Source organism: Lactuca serriola, chromosome 3 (assembly GCF_051521515.1).
Source record: "Lactuca serriola cultivar US96UC23 chromosome 3, Lser_US96UC23_V15, whole genome shotgun sequence".
NCBI classification, from domain to species: Eukaryota; Viridiplantae; Streptophyta; class Magnoliopsida; order Asterales; family Asteraceae; genus Lactuca; species Lactuca serriola.
In genome coordinates this window covers 46,828,539-46,846,277 of record NC_136410.1, presented here as the reverse complement: position 1 = coordinate 46,846,277, position 17,739 = coordinate 46,828,539, and the positions used below count along the sequence as shown (strand labels likewise).

The following is a 17,739-nucleotide window of genomic DNA, read 5'->3' as shown; positions in this document are numbered from 1 at the left end:
ATTAATTTTTAAATTCAATTTAGAAATAGCACCCGTGGTTCCACATCTAATCCTAATAAAAAACTCCTATACATGCCACTTGTCATTTTTTTAGATTTTATATTTGCCACGTTTCCATTTTTTGTTCACCTCATTTTGGTCTTCCCGCTCATTTATTCTTCCTCTAATATGCCATCCCAAAAAATCAGCAATCCAAATTTAAAAACGCTACTACTATCCCAATAAACCAGCTAAGTAATCATCTATTGATATGAATTTGACAGATTTTCCTTTCTCATATACTAATCTTGGTAAAAAAAAAAAACTATCGCAGCTCCTTCCTCTATATTCTAATTTCTAAATGTCAAAACCCTAATAATATCAACAGAATCGGCACATCATTTCACTATTTGCAAAGCAATATGATTCGACTCAGTTTGTATGATCGTGAATTTAGGATTTCTGGAATTAATGCGGAAAGAAGGTACACAGTAAACCATTATTCATATTTTCTTTGCATTCTCTTTGCTTGACTGTATACGATAACTAATTTTGATTAATATTTTTGAAATGCAATATTTTATTTCGTTTCAGGATTGGTAAATCTCATCTGGATTTGCATAACCTACTCCCACCCAAAAAGAATTTCGTACTGAGAATTAGTCCGTAAGGTAAAGGTACGTTAGTTTATTATTCCTTGATCGTTTATTCAATTATCCAAAGTTCATATTTGTTGAGTTACATCAATTTATATCCAAAATGTGGATAACCATTTGATTTGTGATGCTTTCCTCATGCAACATGCTCGGGTTGGGCTTTTTATTGCTACCATGTGATCTATTTCATTAATCTTTATCAAAATGTCCTAAATTTGAATCATTATATCTTGATAAATTTAGTGGAACTTGGAATCAAAGAACCAACACCAATTCAAATACACTCCATCCAAATATTTCTATCTGTATGTTCTTTTCCATAACAAAAAATTTGAAACTTATTTTTAACATCTTTTCTAAGCCCCCTTTATCCCATTTTTATTTTAGGGCATAGAGTGCTTTGCGTTTTCTCTAATCGCTTCAGGAAAAACATTATCAATTTTTGTCATATGCTCATGAAACTAAAGGTACTTCCATTTGATATTGATTATAAGGGTTTTAGGCTTGATGTTGTCATTGTATATAGTTAATTTATTTATTTATTTTTGTCTTAAACAACTTAATGATTGTAACTATAATGCAGCAATGTGTAACCTCTAGCCAATTCTAAGTATTTCTGATTAGAGATGGATTACCAATTTTTTGTCTTTATATATTACTTGCAAAGTTGAGGCCTAATTTTTTAGTTCCTTAATTGTGCATGTTTTTTTTTATGAATGGGTTCTTAAAATATTAATCAGAGTGTTTTTACGTTAGAAATTTAGATGATTCATGGGTTTGTTTTAATTTTAAGGTGTAAATAATGGTTTGACGTTGTAGTAGTGGTAATTGGTTTGTATATTAACGACATCATTATAATTTGGTACATTTTTCAATTTAGAATACTATTTAAATTTAATTACATAGGAGTACCTTGCTATTGCTTACATCTCAGCAATCAAAAAAGTCGAAGTGCAACATACTTCCAAGATATAACATTATACTTCCATTTTAAAAAATGGAACTGGATTGAATAGTTTCCTCTAATGACAAAATTTTGTTTTGGGATGTCATGTAAAGATGTGTTCTTTTGGGATCAAGGTATTAGCCGAAGATATCTTTCCTCATATTGAGGAAGTATTGTTATAGTTGATAAACTCTTCATTATAGATAGCGATAGGATATTGTATAAATATGAATTGTAAATCATTGGAATGATACGGGAAAATTACCAATTAACATGGTATCAGAGCACAAATATCATTAACCCTACTTCGCCTCTTGTTCTTCCCTGTACGCCATTTTTTTTTTCTCTTCTTCTTCAATGGACCCAAAATCTCACCCAGCCATCACAGTCACAAACATACGGAACTTCATTCCGTTTATACTGGAGATGGAGAGCGGACAGTACACCTCATTGGCAGAATTATTTCGCATCCATTGCAGGGCTTTTCAGGTTGCAGATCACATTGATTCTACCATCATCCCTCCTTCAAAACCACCTTCTTCTTCTTCTTCTTCCTCCACCTCAACAGAAGCTGATAAAACCTCCACTGAAGCCGACAAAACTAAAGCATCAGAGTTTGCAGCATGGTCACGACTCGATGCTATTGTTCTCCAATGGATCTACAACACAATTTCTAATGATCTGCTGCACACAATTTTGAAACCAAACACCACTGCGTGTCAGGCATGGACTGCCCTTGAAAACATTTTTCAAGATAACCAGAGCACTAGAGCTGTCTATCTTGACAGCAAATTCGTCTCTACAAGACTTGACCAACACCCTAACATCTCCTCCTATTGCCAAGCCATGAAGATGCTTGCTGATCAACTGTCAAATGTGGGAAACCCGGTTTCCAACCAACGTCTTGTTCTTCAACTAATTGCTGGTCTCAATGAAAGTTATGAAGGGGTCGCAATGATCATCCAGCAAACAACACCCTTACCTGATTTCTATGAAGTTCGCTCCAAACTCATCATGGAAGAAGCACGAAAAGCTCATCAGGCTGCTGCCACTGCTGTATCCCTAACCGGAGGCACCTCCGTTACCGCCTTGACTGCTTCAGCACCAATGACTCATCCAAATTTTGGAGATAGCAGCCGCCTTAACCAACAACAGGCAGATCCCTTTTCCTCTCATGGACGCGGACGGGGTTGAGGAGGACGCGGTCGTGGACGATCTTCCAACGGGCGTGGACGCAGTACCAACAATAACCAAACCCAACAGACATACAATCGGGGGTCCCGTCCCTATCAGCCATGGACTACACCGCCACCATGGGCTTTTCCCAACTATACACCATGGGCTTACCCCCCTTGCCCATATCCGACTCAGCAATATGGATCCTCCAGACCTCCATCAGTTTCCACCGGGATTCTAGGTAATCGACCTCAGCAGGCCTATCCGGTATCAGAAATCAGCCACACACCAACCGATCTTGAGCAAGCTTTTCACACAATGGCATTACACCCACCTGATCAGACTTGGTATGCTGATATCGGAGCAACGTCACACATGACTCCCAACACAGGTAACTTCACGTCTTATATCAATAATGGTCTTTCTCAGAATGTTATTGTCGGTAATGGTTCCACTATTCCAATTCAAGGCACCGGTAATCAAACACTTCCTTACCCTCTTCCTCCTTTTATTCTAAAAAAATGTTCTTCACACTCCAAATGTCATTAAAAATCTTTTATCCATTCGTCGCTTTACTATTGACAACAATGTTTCCGTAAAATTTGACCAGTTTGGTTTTGATGTGAAGGACTTCCAGACGCGGACTCCAATCCTCTGTTGCAATAGTACCGGTGCTCTCTACCCTTTCAAGCTCCAGTCAAATTCCCAAGTTACACAACCTTCTACTTTTGCTGCAATTACAAGAGACCTATGGCATCATCGCCTTGGCCACCCGGGCGCGGATGTTTTATCTTCTTTACGTTCTACTTTAAATTTTCCTAGATCAAAACCTTTTTCTTCTGTTTGTCGTTCTTGTGTGTTGGGTAAACAAATAAAACTTCCTTTTATTACTTCTCAGTCAATAACTCATTTACCTTTTGACATTATTCATACGGATCTATGGACCTCCCCTATGTTAAGCTCTAGTGGTCACCGCTACTATATTTTATTTTTGGATGACAAAACCAATTATTTATGGACTTATCCTCTAGCCAATAAGTCCCAAGTTTTTTCCATCTTCATCCAATTCTTTGCTATGGTCAAAACACAATTCCATTACACTATTAAAACCATACAATGTGATAATGGTCGTGAGTTTGATAACCATCAATTTCACAATTTTTGCTCTCAAAATGGCCTTCAATTCCGCTTTTCTTGTCCGCACACATCTCCTCAAAATGGAAAAGCTGAACGTAAAATACGATCCATTAATAATATCCTTTGCACTCTTCTCACCCACTCAAACGTACCCATGCATTTTTGGCACCATGCACTCCAACATGCTACGTACCTGTTAAACATTCTTCCCAGCAAACTTATTGCCAATCTAACCCCTACACATCTTCTATATAATCTTCAACCCTCATATTCACACCTTCGTACCTTCGGTTGTCTATGTTACCCACTTACTCCATCTCCCACCATCCACAAACTCCAAAAACGTTCCCGACCCTGCATTTTCTTAGGCCACCCCATCAATCACCGAGGGTACAAATGTTTTGACATGCAAAATAAAACCATTATTATATCCCGCCATGTAATATTCGATGAAACTATTTTTCCCTATCTTAACCTATCATCACCGACCCCTACAACCCAACTACCATCAGACCCACACCCATTAATGTGGTTCGACTCCATTCAACCAACCCCCAACGCAGCTACGCCTCCCCCATTGGTTGTCAACAATGCTCCGGCAACCACCTCATCACCTCCCCTAATCACTTATTCACGCTGTACAAGGCCTACCCTTCAACAACCGCCTTCCACAACAACAACCCCTTCGGTTCGAACCCCCTACCAATCACCTCACAAACACCTTCTGTTCCTCCTACTCGTACCATCCACACCAGAAGTATGTATGGCATTTCGAAACCCAAACAACACTACAACCTCCATACTTCTACCTCTATCTCCCCTATCCCTCGAAACCCAATAGAAGCACTTAAAAACCCGGATTGGAATAAAGCGATGACAGACGAGTTTCAGGCCCTTATTGATAATAAAACGTGGGAGTTAGTCCCGAAACATAACAATATGAATATAGTGCGTAGTATGTGGATTTATCGTCATAAAACTAAGTCTGATGGTTCTTTAGAGCGATACAAAGCTTGTTTGGTTTGTGATGGCAGGTCTCAAAAAGCAGGTATCGACTGTGGTGACACTTTCAGCCCCGTGGTAAAGCCGGCGACAATTCGGACTGTTTTGTCCCTAGCTATTTCTAATGAGTGGCAAATTAACCAACTCGACGTGAAAAACGCGTTTCTACACGGACATCTACATGAAACGGTTTACATGCATCAACCCCCCGACTTTCGTAATCATTTGTATCCAAATCATGTATGCCTGCTTAAAAAGTCTCTCTACGGACTTAAACAAGCACCACGAGCTTGGTACCAAAGATTTGCTGACTACGTATTCACTATGGGGTTCAAACATAGCAAATGTGACCATTCACTATTCGTATACAAAAAGGGAACCCATACGGCCTTCCTCCTTCTATATGTAGACGACATCTTACTCATCACCTCCTCACCCGGATTACATCATAAGTTTATGGTTTTATTAGCAAAAGAGTTTGCCATGAAAGATCTTGGACCCCTAAGCTACTTTCTTGGAATTTCGGTGTCTCGTTATAAAGATTCAATTTTTTTGTCACAACAAAAGTACGCCACCGAAATTTTGGAACGAGCAGGCATGACCTCATGTCACCCAACTTCCACACCAGTTGACAGTAAGGCCAAATTAAGCAGCACCGATGGAACTCTTTTGCCTGACGAGGGAATACAATATCGCCAGCTGGCAGGGGCTCTCCAATATTTGACCTTCACACGGCCAGACATAAGCTACGCAGTTCAACAAGTTTGCATGCACATGCATGCACCCCGAACATCTCATTTTAATGCTCTTAAACGAATTTTGAGGTATATTAAAGGTACTCTTTCTCACGGGTTGCATCTTCACAAATCACCTTCTAGGAAACTTATTGCCTATACCGATGCCGATTGGGCAGGTTGCCCGAACACGAGACGCTCAACTTCTGGTTACTGTGTCTACTTGGGCGATAACCTAATATCCTGGTCCTCCAAGCATCAACTAACACTCTCCCGATCTAGTGCAGAAGCAGAATACCGGGGAGTTGTAAATGTCGTTTCCGAAACATGTTGGATCCGAAATTTGTTGTTGGAGCTTCATGTCCCTCCAACTACAGCCACACTAGTCTATTGTGACAATGTCAGCGCCGTTTACTTATCATGCAACCCGGTTCAACACCAACGTACCAAACACATCGAGCTGGACATTCATTTCGTTCGGAAAAAGGTCGCTTAGGGTCAAGTCCGTGTATTCCACATTCCCTCTCGCTATCAGATTGCGGATATCTTCACAAAGGGTCTACCTTTCATTCTCTTTGACGATTTCAAGCACAGTCTCAACGTTCGTCATCCTCCCGATTCGACTGCGGGGGTCTATTAGCCGAAGATATCTTTCCTCATATTGAGGAAGTATTGTTATAGTTGATAAACTCTTCATTATAGATAGCGATAGGATATTGTATAAATATGAATTGTAAATCATTGGAATGATACGGGAAAATTACCAATTAACACAAGGTTATTATTATTATTATTATTTTACCTTTTTTGATAAAAACACATGCAGTGGACATTATTCTGCAAATGACAAATACAGTTAACTAGCTTCTATTTTTTTTACCAATAGTGACAATGTTCTTTTGGGATGAAGTATGTTTTTGCAATGACCCGTCTAACAATGAGTATTTATATTTGCTGAAAACAAACTATCTGTTGTTGCCACATTGCATGGTTAAACTAGGTGAAACATGAGACATCTGACATTCAATAAACTATTAAACCGATGGTGACAAACTATATGTTTTACAACTACATATCAAATATATGTTTTAAAACTATATGAAGATGATATTAATGAGGATAAAAAAACATTCTATAAACTATTAAAGCATGATGAAAGATCTTTTTTGTATGACTAACAAGTGTGTTTCTTGCTGTTTGTAATTGTATGTTGGTAGGATAGAGTACATTTATGAGATCAGAAAATGTGATTGCACTCAATTCAATGGATTTGGTTTCAAACACCTCCAAAAAACAACACAAAGTTTATACAAATTTGGAATTATAGTTGACTTGCTTCTTTTATCAATTTCATGCAAACTTTCTTTTGGGCAATAATTTCTATGGGGTGTTTCATGCGATCTAGGGAAAACATATAACTTTATGTCTATTATTGAACATTATATTCGAAGTGGAGCACAAAGCATGTTACATGTTGGAGATTATTATGATGATATCTACTCTTGTACATTTTGTATCTTTTGTGTGAATAGGTACTTAAACAATTCCAACACATACAACTTTAAGGTGATATAAACCCAACCATAATAGTACAGTTGCAGTGACTCGATCACTCTGAAATCATTCTGTTCAATGCACTTGTAGATTTGAGGAGTTGAGGAAAATTTGCATTTTTTATGATTGATATTATGTGATGTAAGCATAGAAGAATTGAATATTCAATGATGTGACAACTAGAAAATTTTGGGTCAAACAAGGTCTTGTGTATAAGTGTACCCACAATGTATATCTATGTAACGCAATAAAACTTGAAAGCCAAAGGGGCAACATTTGTGGGATTAGATATTAAGATATATACATATATAAACTTTGAAAACCATGACATAGTCAACCTTTAAAAGCTAAATCGTTGGAACATAAAATCATGAACTTGAAACATTATTTTTAATGGTCAAGACCCCACAAAGGATGAGATTTCGGTCCTTCTAAGGCCGAAATCACCCTTCCATGCAAAGCAACAAAACTGAAAACTCTAGCTAGGTGAGTCTAGGACCGAAATCACTCACTTAAAACCCACTAAGGCCGAAACACTCATTTGTGGAAGCCTAGGACCGAAATCACTTGGTCAAGCCAAGCCTAGGACCGAAATCACATGTGATTTCGGTCATACTAGGGGTTTTTAGGAGTTTTCGGCCCAAGTTAATGTAATTTCAGTCATACTAGGGGGTTTTTAGGAGTTTCTGGCCCAAGTTAAGGAAAAGATAAAGTTAGTTGAATTTAAGATTTGATATCTCATTCCTTTTCCCATGCAAAGTTACAGTAACCCACACAATAACCAACATACATCCATGTAATAACCAACAATTATCAATGTAAATATCACATCAATTTCCACTCCCTATATTTGGACTAATTCCTTCCACAAGCCCCATTATTCTTCCATTCTACTTCCTAATCTCTCCTTATTCTCTCAAGAACATACCTAGAATCTTCCAAGTTCAACATTCCCCAAGCATCATCCTTAGATTTTGGTTGTAATTTTCGAGATTTCCTAGTGATTCTATACATTTTTATGTTGGTTTCACTCTATTTACACACATTAAAATGTGTTAAAACCTCTAGGATAACAGTATTCTCAAGGAAGTTCATCAACTCCATTCAAGAGTTTAGTCTTGGAATCTTCACTTCATCACCTCAAGCAACCCACAAAAACCATTCAAGGTGAGTTCATACCCCCGTATTTTTAAGCTTTTTCATGTTTTTAGGGGGGGGGGGGGGGGGGATATAAGTAAAACTTTGTTTAGCACACACATAATACATGTTTTTATCTTTATGTTAATGATAAGATATTATTTGCATAGCATATGGTTAATACTAGTTTTCGTATAATTATATGTGATATATATTAGTTTGAATTACAAAAATAACTAAACAAACATATTCTATGTTATAAAATCATAGGAAAATTATGATTTGTAAAACTACAAGATTTTTGGAAAATTTTACTAAAAGATAGTCTTTGTAGCAAGTATGGTTACATTATAGTCATTTACTATTTTGTTGGGTTTCAACCCAAAAATATTATGTTTTGATTTCATATTTTGACACTAGACAAGATAACAACTTTATATTTATATAACACAGTATATAAATAGCCTCAACAAACACACAAGATAAACTATAACTAGTATAGTTTGGAAGTCATAAACCACACTTTCATTTTCAAAAGAACCATATAATTATTCAAAGGTATAATTATTTTATTTTACAAGAAAAAGGAGTCATAGTTCTCATGGATCTGTTAATGCTCTTGTGAGACATTCTCTTCACCATACCTACCTAGAGTATACCTTAAGTCCTGCATTATAACCAGAGTCTCCTTGAGGGAGAGCGAGATAGTTGTGTATAGATCTATATAGGATTGACAACCCTACACCTCAGCTGTCCGCTACAGTTAGACCGACAAGTCTAGGGTGACAAAAGTCTACCAATTCTGACGCCTGAAGAACGTCGTTCAGGCATATTAGTCATATTAAGCATGGTTATAATAACTCACATAGGGATTGACAAAACAATTTGGTTTATGGAGTAACTTACACTTCCTTAGTTTTATAAAAAAGATATAACTACATACTATTGTTTAGTACAACAATACTTATACATTTTTGGTCTTAGAGTTTAAGACTACATTTCATACTTAAGAAAATATTGGATTTTCTGGAAACATACATCATCATTTTACAAGGAAAGATACAAAAGAAATACATACATCTACAACTTATTTAAGAAAATATTGGATTTTCTGGAAACATACATTATCATTTTACAAGGAAAAGATACAAAGGAAATACATACATCTACAGGTCATTTAAGAAAATATTGGATTTTGTAGAAACATACATTATCATTTATAGTACATATTATATAAAATATCGGATTTTCTAGAAGTATACAAATCATTTTTACACGAAAATGTTACAAATCCTTCTCACACAAAAATGTTTATGAACTCACCGACTTAATTGTTGACAATTTTCAAAATCACTTGTATTCTCAGGAAACCAGTAGACATGTATTAAACCCTTCTTGAGGGTCAGTGTCATAGTTTCATGTTTTCTACTTTTCAGTTATTTGTATTCAACTTGTGAGTAGACAAAGTTTGTACACAATGTAAACTTAAATTTTCAATGTATTAATGCTTGCGTTGCTATGTTTCATTTATATTCAACTGTTATGATACTGTACATAAAGTCACTCCATCCACCCCCAGACGTTTCCGTCGTTCTGGTTTGGTGATGTGGCAGATTGGTATCATAGCATTGTTTATAGTGAACTAGTATATCAAACATACATGATATACAACTATAAATACAATGCGACTAAAACACTCTCATCAAGAGTTACTTTTAAATATAATAATATTTTATAGAATTATACATATGTACATACTAGAACAGTGTCATAATAAGAACAAAACAAAAGTATTAAGATAAGTTGGACACTCCATCGGCCCTCAAACGTTTCTGCCGTTCTGGTTTAGGGATGTGACAAATGATTATGTAGGCATTTGTTTATTTATTACTTTTATGAGGAAAAGCGTTGTTACTTTTTGAAGTATAGCAGATTATATAATCAATTTAAGTTTCAATTAAGATATGCATATTTTTTTTTTTCAAAAACAATTATTACTTTCGATTTTTATTGGTTGTTTTCCTATACTTGTAGGATGGGTACTAAAAAAAGCTTTCATATTTGAATCTTGTTACTTCATTCCAATTTTAATTTTATGCACCCAACACCTCTATATAGTATATCGATCTAAAATATTAATAAAACTATCATTACTTTGATTTTCCACGGCCACAAGTTTAATTCTTAATTAACACCCTTATCAATTAGATTTCATTGCTCTAAGAAATACTAAATGGTCATACGTGCAGTATCTATATATGGAATATCTAACATTTGATTTTATTCAATGAAATTTTTTAAAATAAACTTGTTATTAATTACGTTGTTTTTAATCTGCTTTAGAGAGAGTTGTATGTAAGCTTAAAAAATTAGACCAAAATAATCAATGCCTAACATTCTCCCACCAACGTACATCTATTATTACATAGTTTTTAGATCAATGAAAGACTGAGAGTAGGTTGTTATTCAAATGCTCTACCTACAAATAACATTTTAACAATCAGTTATATTATTTTAGTTTCAGTGGTTTTACTTATATAAATAGCAATGTCGAAATGTATTTTCTGTTTAAATGTTATCAAATTTACGCATTATATTTTCTAGACTTCTATTTATCTAACTAGCAGTATACTTTCTGTTTAAATTTTCACAAATAGCAATATATAATTGCACTTTTTGATTTTATGTTTTATCTAAATAGCTTTGTACTTTTCTCATTAATCATGAATTAAATAAGATTATTTAAATTTTCTAACCGTTTTAAATATTATTTTTCATAACGATCCTAAACATACCAATATACATCAATTATTCCATAGAAATTTTTGTTTCCAATTGTATTTTTTTTTTATTTTGCTTTATTATATACCGTGTAGCACATGGGTTATAACCTAGTACCTAATGTAAGACATTTATTTAAGGAATAAAAACTTTATTTTTTCACTGAATAGTTCAATAGAGTTGATGTTATGTAAAAATAGACTGTCCGCTGGTTTCAAAGAAAAAAAACAAATGAAGAAAATTCGTATTTTTGATCTCTTTGCAACCAAAGAGCTTCACTTGTCGGAGAGTGATGTTGAGAAAACCGGAATACTTTGTGGACGCCTAAAGAAATTCAATGGATCAACTTTGGCCTTGATTCGAATCAACTTCTTGAAATTGTCCCTCTTCGAGTACCTCTCCCCCCAAACACTTGCTTCTTCATATTTAGAATTTCCAACACCAAAATCCAAATGGATTAATATTATAAAAGCCCTAAATTTTTAATGCGTGATTGGGAGAAACCCTAATATTTTTTTTATCAATGCTATAACCACAACTTTCTCGCAAAATTATCACTCTAGCCCACTTAACGAGTTTTATGGTTAATTTGGTTAACTTTTTTACAAAATCAGTCATAAAAAGTACAAATTTAGTCCCTGGGTTTGCAAAAAATTACACCACATGATTTTTTAACTTTATTTTTCATTTTTTGTATACTTTATTTATTTTCGTTATTTTTAATAGATATATATATATATATATATATATATATATATATATATATATATATTCATTTTTTATTTTCTTTTTTATATACTTTATTTATTTTCATTTTTTAACTTTTTTTTTTCAACAATTTGATTTTTTTTTTGTCTTTTTACCTTTTGTTTTCTATTTTTTTACCCTATTTTAGTTATTTATGGTTTTTCTAATGTTTTTATTTACTTTGATTCAAGTAAACAAACTTGAATTCAATATAAATTACTATAACAAGTTTCTTTTATAGAGACCGATTTTTTTTTGTTTTTTTTAGTCTATTATAAAATTGAAAACTATTATCTTGAATTTAATCTATTGATATCACATATAGAAATATGATTTAATTTGCAAGTTATATAACATATTAAAATACTAATTCTCAGTAAACAACCTAATTTTTTAATTTTCATTTTTTCGTAACATAAATATAATAATACTAAGGAAAAAAAGAATAAAAAGAAAATAAGTTGGACAGAAATTACAATTATAAAACATATCTATTTTATTTACTTGAATAAAAATAAAAAAAATTACAAAAACTAGAAATCATCAAAATTGTAATATACTCTAATATATTAATACATTATATATTTTTTGAAAAAGGTCAATAAAAAGCTAACACTACAAAAAAACAAAAACAAATAAGAAAAAAAAATAAAAAGATGAAAAAATAAAATATAATACGAAAAGAAAAATAAGAAAAACTAAAAAAACTCTAATATACTCTATATATACACTAAAAAATAGAAAACAAAAGGTAAAAAGGTTAAAAAAATTGTTGAAAAATAAAGTTAAAAAATGAAAATAAATAAAGTACATATATAAAAAGAAAATAAAAAATGTACATATATTTATAAAAAAATCGAAAATAATTAAAGTATACAAAAAACAAAAAAAAAAGTTAAGAAACCATGTGGTGTAATTTTTTTGCAAACCTCAGGGACTAAATTTGAACTTTTTAGGACTGATTTTGCAAAAAAGATAACCAACTTAACCATGAAACTCGTTAAGTGGGCTAGAGTAATAATTCTGCGAGAAAGTTATGGTTATAACAATAATAATAAAAAAAAATATTAGGGCTTTTTCCAATCACGCGTTAAAAATTTAGAGCTTTTATAATATTAGCTCTAATCCAGATCCACATAGTTGGCATAAACCTCCCTCGGGTTCTTTGATACATAAGGTGTCAATAAATTTTCCAAGCTTTGCAACCAAGCTATACTCTTAAGCGACGTAGGGGTCGTGTTTGAAGGTTGACCGAAAAAGTTGACAGTCTCGAGCACCTAGTACAACACCCCACCTCTATGAGGATACGAAATTTCTGTCTCTGGGAAATCAGCCATCTTTCCACCAAAAGGATTGATCATTAGAAGTGTTGATTCATCATTTTCGAAAAACTTTCTCCAGATCTTTCTAAGCCCGCTTATTGGGGATCGGTGTCCGGATATAGTCTGATTTAACTTTATTGTTCCACTTGTCTATGGAAGATCGGTTTGTGAGAATCTCAATCGGGGTGGAGCTTGGCAAGCCCCAAAACACAAGGGTTGACTGGATGCTTCTGATTTCTTCACAAATCTCTCGTGTAACACCAAGCTTGGGAAATTTTTGGTCCAACAATGGAAGCAATGTATCTCTTGTACCTTGATAAATTCCTACGAACATAATTCGTATGGTTTTCTTTGTGGTATTTCTGATATATTCTCCAAACACCTGAGTTCTTATCAGGGGCGGATTTAGGGGGTTCCGGGGTGGCACCGGCAACCCTTAACTTTTCCGGTCGTAGTGGAAAAATTTTCGAAAATTTTTAAATTTTTTTATGTTTTCTACTATCGTGCAACCCTTAACTTTCCCGTGCAACCCCTACTATGAAATCCTGCGTCCGCCCTTGGTTTTTATGTGCAGATTTCTATCATAGTTGGTGCAACGTATTGATATTTATGGAAAATTTCAGTTGCCCCTTGTTCCAACGTTTTATTTCCGTAAAATTTCATATATACCCTTATTAAATGTTAAAATATCATATTTGTCCAACGTAAAATTAAAATTTCAAATTTATCCTTTTTAATTATTTAAAATATCATATTTATCCAAATCAGTTTTTTAAATGATTTTTATTAATTTATAATTCCTTTTTATGATTTTAAATCATTAAAATTAACAGAAAATACTTAATAGACAATAATGCCTTCTAAATTCTAAATGACAGGATTATTAAGCAAGATCTATTTTTCTTGTGGGCCATCTTCCTCACGGCTTGTTACTTCGTCGTCACGATGAACACGATCACCTCAGTAACCAGCTTCTATCTCCCTCCACCGTAAATTGGTCATACCATCCCCACAAATCAGTAATGAAACCCACTTCTATCACTCCCCTACCCGTTTCCCCACTTAAATTTGTTTTCTCCGTCGCTCTCTAGTGTTCTGTCTCCATGCCATCACCACCATTTCTTTGTTTCTTCTCTGTTGGTTGTAATTCCTCCACTCCTCCCACCACTATAAATATCAAAGTGCCCCAAGAAAATCTTGCTATAAAAGTTGATGCTGCAATTGAGTTTATCTTTCTTAATCGTACTGGCAATATGATGGTTGTTTTACTTAAAGTTGTTAGGAATTATATTCAAGTTATTGAGCGATCATAAAGTATTGATGATAAAGGAATTATATTCAATTTATTTGAGCGATCATAAAGTATTGATGATAAAGGAATTATATTCAATTTATTTGAGCGATCATAAAGTATTGAGTGATTAAAAAACTGATTTTGGTAAATATGCCATTTATATGGATTGTTCTTCCTAATGACTTTAAGCATTCCAGACAGTTTGTACTTTAAGATGCTTTGTGTAAATACATTTGCTTGAAGCATTCGGCATTACTCAGGTTTATGATGAAAATTCTAATACATTCAGATTCCAGCATTCAAGATTCATTAATGAGGGTTTTCAAGCATTCAAGACTTAGTAAATATAGTCTCCTGGTTGATTATGTTGCAAAAACGAAGGGAATATAAGGAAACGGAATTGTGAAAATTTATATTAAAGCAACAATACATAAGTTTAAGATCAAGTGTCAGCATGTATTTCAACACATTCACGTGGAAAATTTGATCAAAATCATGAACATAGATGGAGAGAGGGAAAAAAGGAATACATCGAATTACAATTACCTGGTGGGTATTCTTGATTTCAAGAAGGAAGGTACGACAGGCAAGACGAGGACGTCGAGGTTAACACAGGCGATCGTGAAGAAAAGGGCCACAAGAAAATTGATCGTGTTTACTAAATCCTGCCAGGTAAGGGCATTATTGTCCATTAAGTGTTTTCTTTCAATTTTAATGATTTAAAATTATTAAAAATGATTATAAATGAACAAAAACCATTTAAAAAATGAATTTGGGTAAATTTGATATTTTAAAATATTAAGAATGGCAAATTTGATATTTAGGTATTAGCCCGGACAAATATGATATTTTGACGTTTAATAAGGATATATACGAAATTCTCCCGTAGTATAAAGATGGACGGTTACTATTTCTGGAACGGGAACCAATCTCAGCTTCCATGCAAGAACGAAACTAGAAGCAACACCTCCTCGGATCGCCCGGCCCAAAACGAATCTTCTCCCATTGACTTCCGGTCGAGAATATTTCCAATAATAACAAAAGGAACATCAGCAGAGTACGAAAGGGCCTCGAAGTCATGTCCCCCGCTCCTGATCCTGATTTCATAGCCATGATTCTTGGCGCAGTATAGAGTCGTTTGGATAAGGGTTTCTTCCACAGGTGTCACAATGACTGATGGTTTACGAGTGGAGGGTTTAAGGAACTTAATGTTTTGGACATGTGCTTGCCAAATAGGTAGGAAAGAAGCATTGACAGGGGTAAAAATGGGTTGAGAGATGGTAGTGACATTGTTGGAGTTGGAATGTACGCAGCTTATGAGTTTTCCAGAATCTGGCCATGGTGTACCATCAACAAGGTTACAAGGGAAGAAAAGGTTGTCCATAAAACAGAAAATGAAAGAATTAGAACGAAGAGGAAGACAGAAGCGCTAAGCTGAGATTTCTTCATGTTTCATTTGGTGAGTCGTAGCGTATTTATATATAGAGTATTTATATCTAGAGTACGTAGAGAGCATTGAGCTAACTGCAAATGGGATTATAAAATTGGCGAATTCATTTTTCTAGGAACACTAATTACAAAATAATACAAGAATAATCTCATATACAAATTACTTATATTACTATAAGCCTATAATTTATTTATAAGCGAGATTAATTCTTGTAATTTGTGTTTTCAACATTACCTTCCATTATTTAAAAACATTACTAGGAAATGGATTTAAAAAAACCTCACTAGGAAATGAAGAGGTAATGAAGTGGTTTGTTATTGACAACAAACAAACTAAAAGGTTAAGTTAGCCGTTTAACTTTTGATTGAATTGGTAACTGTTACATTTTTTATGCTAGTAATTGTAAATGTAATGCTCGTTGATAACAAGAAGCATATATTTTATAAGTTTATTAGAAAAAGTCAACAACACAAAATTACCTAAAAGTATCCGTCATCGCATGCCATCAAAACCTCAATTTTCTTGTGGAAAAGAAAATTAGTTAAACGAAGCCGAGTGCATCGTAGAGCCCACTTGGATACTTCATGCGAGTTAGAATGTCCCGTCTCATTTTATTCAATAACTTAAAATAAAGATATAAACTAAACCAAAGATGTTACCAATGATTTTTTTATTTTTTATTTTTTGTTTTTTTATTTAAATTACAACCACATACCTTTTGATTCTAATTTTAAATGTACATATCATAGTGGTTGATGAACATATTTTAAACTTAGACCACGACTCTTTATGAATGCAGTTATCAATAGAAATTATTTGTACAAGATTTGAGTTGTATGTAGAGTAAAACCATGATTTTATACAAGAATCAATTGCCTTTTAATCTTCATCATCATCACCTTTTGGTTGGGATTTTATGGTGATGTGGCCAAGAATTTTAGCACATTTGCACATATAAAAATTATACGATGTTGTAAATTATATTTAGAACCATCTACGTGCTGGAAATTATGATGGATAATTGCAAGAATAAATTGCATCAAATCTTGGGTGTTTACACCGAAGCTTACAGCCTTAAAACGATGTAAAAACCTTTAATGAGATGAGATTCTTCGTATCCGTGTAGTCTAAATGAATTGAGACCAACAACTTTGAGATTGATTTTGTTTTACTGTTTCTTCTTTTAATTTCATGTAATAACGGGACAGTCTGCTTCTATCCTTTCTTATAATCAAATTTGATCAAGAAGGATCGACCTGGTTTGAAAGAAACTTGGTAATCATAGTAATACTAATTAGATTCATTATTCGCAACTAATCGACATATTATTCTTAATATTATTTGTCGGTTTCCTTGCATGTCTATTGTGTAACACCCAATTTTCACGTATGATTTTTATGCTTTAATTTTGTGAATTTTTGGTGGCCACGACACAGTGGAGGAGGATCACCACGACGTGGCAACATCTGATGAGTTACGTTCTTTTTAAGTGGCCATGACATGGTAATGTATTGGCCACGATGTCGTGACGTAGGGGCTTAGAACCCTTGATTTCAGGCATTAGGCCATATTTAAGGGATATGATGACTACTTTTCAGTGGTTACTCATCGAGATGTTCATTTCACCTCCAGGTTCTGGAGGAAGTTTCATCAGGAGTTGGGTACTCAGCTACTTTTCAGCACTGCATACCACCCTCAGATTGACGGACATAACGAGCAGACTATTCAGATGCTCGATGATATGCTTAGAGCATGTGTGTTAGATTTTGGCGGGAGTTGAATTCTTATCTTCTATTTGATGAATTCTCCGACAACAACAATTAT

At 34.0% G+C, this 17,739-nt stretch overlaps 1 pseudogene; it reads right to left on the bottom strand.

Moving 5' to 3' along the window:
• Positions 1 to 11,377: 11,377 nt before the first annotated feature.
• Positions 11,378 to 15,849, bottom strand: LOC145095212 (tetrahydroberberine oxidase-like; annotated as a pseudogene).
• Positions 15,850 to 17,739: the final 1,890 nt, after the last annotated feature.